The sequence below is a fragment of the Notolepis coatsorum genome (assembly GCF_963971535.1).
Source record: "Notolepis coatsorum genome assembly, chromosome: 2".
NCBI classification, from domain to species: Eukaryota; Metazoa; Chordata; class Actinopteri; order Aulopiformes; family Paralepididae; genus Notolepis; species Notolepis coatsorum.
The window spans coordinates 203,062,120-203,065,880 of NC_140166.1; positions in this window are offsets into that span (position 1 = coordinate 203,062,120).

A 3,761-nucleotide genomic window follows, 5' to 3' on the forward strand; every position below is an offset into this window, starting at 1 on the left:
TGTATTGCACTATCGCAGGACCTTAGCATGTCTTTTACCATGCATTTTTAAAACGTATGTACATTATACCTGTTATGTCATTCTTATTACTTGTATTATTGCACAATCGCTGCAGGCATGACCACCCGCATTTCACTGTATGCCTTGTATGCCGTGACAAATAAAACTCTTGACTTGACTAGTTTCTAGGAAGAAAAAAAAACTGCAGCATTACTACGCTACACTGGAGCCCAGGGACGTGCACAGGACTTTAGAGGGGCAGGTGCTCAAAGGCTGAAAAGGGCACTATATGCGTGTATGTTACAACCGAGCACACGCAGCGCGCATGCCCGATTTTTGGGCCCCCTTTTTATGCTTTTTTGGGGGTTTTGGTATATTATTAAATATTAAATATTGAACTATAATAATCAGTGCAGGAGCTCACTTATCCTTGAAAGACACTTTTATCACTGACTTAAAAGGCCCATACATCTCCATAAATGTTCAGGGGGGAGGGAATAAGTGCTTACCCTACAGACCCCAAGAAGTGCTGTATATTCTGTATTGTTTAATATGAATGCATTTTTTATTCCAATTCCGATTTGTATTTGAGATTCCCAAATCCCATCAGACTTGACTTCTTCGTGTCCCTCAGTGAGTGTAATACCAGCATTCAACTGTATGCGCCACAGCGGTTTCAATCATCATCATCATCACCACCCATGCTATGCATAAAATATATAGGTCCGCGGAGAAGCGTGCTGAGGAGGCCGTGCAAACTGCAATGGAATACGGGGCATCTCTCTCTCTCTTTACCTAATATTTTCTATTCTATCCTGACACTTTTCAGTTGGAAGGGCAGTCTATATGCGCAAAAAAAAAAAGAAAAAAAAAGAAAAGAGATTTATTATTTTTTAAGGGCACTTTTTTTACGAGGCTCAAAAGGGCAGGTGCTCAAGCACCCCTTGGGCTCTATGTGTGCACGTGCCTGCTGGAGCCCTTTCACAGGTAACGCGGCCTAGTATCAGCCATTTCAAAATGCTAGAGGATGCTGGTTTTGTTGTGGAGATGGGTAACGTAACCCCTTTGCCTGCATGTTGTAGATTAAAACATTTTGGTTTTGGGACGCCGCTTCTGCCATTTGCTGCCCGTCTAAAGCTTTGTGGGTCACTGGGATCCCAGATCAGCACTCGGTGTACACACACACACACACACAAACAGATCTCTCATCAGCTAGAAATCTATGTTAATCCTATGTCACTAAAAAGAGATTTCTAGCTGAAATCAAAATTTTGGATGCAGTCCTTGATGACTGATGCAGAGGCTACTGCACTCAAAGAGCATCTGTGATGTTTATGAACTGCCACTCTTTATAAGACGTGCTTGTCGGGGAGTGACTCCTCTGTAGGAGTATTCAATTACACACCTCGTCCTCAACCTATGATAATGAGAAGCAGCAGCTGCTTCCAGAGAGACTTCCATTTTTAAAGTGTGATTTCATTTGCGAACATGGGCCGACGTCCTCACAAATGTTCCGTCTGAGGCATCAGGCATGTAGTCAGAAACAGCATGGAGCCAAGTTATTTTCTTAGTCCTAGCCGTTCGCCATCAAGTCAATAAGACAAGCTTCTTCTGATCACCGGATGCGTCGAGGGTTCAGGAGTAGAAGACGGAACAGAGCCGAATACCAAACAGACCCTTACAATCACTCAAAGACTTCCACTGAATAATATCACTTCCATTCCGACATCCCCATTTATTTTATCATCTCAATTTAAAATGCGGCCTTACCAGACACATTTGCCAAATCCTGTGTGCGACACACTTCACCTCACAGCATCAATATTCAACTGCACTCGCGCTTGCAAATTCAAAACCAATTTGACAAGTGTATTGAAGCTACAAGCTGGGCAAAATGGCTTCTTCACAGGCTAGTAGCAGCCCAAACTCCGGAGAGATTTAAAAAACCATTACATGGGTTGTAGGCGACAGGAAATAAAAAATGTACTGAAGCTAGTTCTATGGGTTAACAATTAGTCCTCTTAAAAAAAAGGGAAAAAAAAGAAAAAACCCCTCTCAATCTCCCCCCGGGAAACGTCATCGACGGTTAGGTCATTATGACTCTGACCGTCTCATTAGACCCGTTTTAAACTATCTATCAGCCGGACTCCCCCCGTGCATGCAGTACAGCAGTAACCCGGGCTAAATTGCATCTGGCATTATTGACTTACCGTGGTCGCTGGTGCCGAACCTCACAATTACGGCGCTCCGTGTTTGTACAAGGGGACGGTTCGGAGGAAGCGAGAGAGACGCAGAGACATGTACTGCAAACTGGTTTTAATGGGTTTTGGTGTTATCACACACAGGGAACAAAATTTACTTTTTGGCTTACCAGCCAAGGTGGTTGGTAGATAAAATAAAAAAAAAAAAAAAAAAAACTACCAGCCAGGCAGATTTTTTACCAGCCAAAAATTAGAAATAGCTTTTTAGTATATCGCCATGTGTTATTATTATTACTATATACAGGGCTCTACGCTAACATTTTCCCCAGGGAGCACATGTGCTCCTAAATAAAATAAAAATTAGGAGCACAAAGAAATTTAGGAGCACAGTGAAAATGTTCAAGTAACAGAGTTAATTAACAAACAATGTATTACATGCATATTATACTGTGCGTGTGCATACTAAGGGTCAACATCTGTGCAATAGCACATATCACCAAAATCACACATTGGCCCATGCCTACTAGACGCAAAGGATATCGGGTTGTCAAGCTGCTTTTGTATACCAACAAACATTACCAACATTTTGACTTTGATACAGATAGGAAAGGTAATGGAATATATTATTAGATGACAGAACATGGAAAATTCTTTATACAATTAATTAATTCATTATAATTTAAACGCTATTAAATAATAGTTAATAAATAGTAATTAATACAATTATTCTGTTACAGCTACTGAGCTACTATAGCTACTGTCCATCTATATCTTCCTTTTGAATGAAATAGGTTCAGGAGAGAGATGGAGAGAGGGAGGGAGAGAGAGAGAGAGAGAGAGGGAGAGACACACACACACACACAGAGAGATAGACGGAGAGACAGAGATTCTCAGCCACTCCTTCCCTCACTATGCCTCTGAGCCTCCCCAGTGATTAGCGTTAGCAGTAGTTAGCGTTAGCAGGTTAGCTTAGTTTGAGTACTCAGTTAGCAGATACTATTACAGTAGTTAAGGTTTTTAGCGCGACGTGGGTATACAGCGGACTGGCGAGGATGCAAAGCATGTTAGACAATTGGAACTGCTGCTCGCAGAGTTTTCGTTGCACATAGAAGCAGCGTGACTCTAGATGAGCTGATCCACGCTGCTCTGTGTATATTATGAAATGACAATTGCGCAGTTGACACACCCACTACGAAAGAAAGACTATTACTCGCACACTGTGCTCCTAAATGATTTTTCCGGTTCGCACAAATCTATTTTTAGAGGCAAATGAGAGTGAAATGCTCACACTGTATAGCCCTGATATAATACTCTAATATGCTCATATGGCTCCCAATTTTTTTACACGCCAGAGTGGCTAAGTAGCCTCGTAATTTACCAGCCAAAGAGGAAATCTACACGCCATTGGCGTTTGGCGGGTGCTTATTTTGTTCCCTGATCACACACAAATGGCATTGCTCAAGAGTGGTCAAGTAAGTGTATGCTTGAGCAGTAAACAGTGAAGAGAGAGAGCGCCGGTGGGCAGCTTTTCTCCCCCCCCCCCCCCCCAAAAAAGGGCAA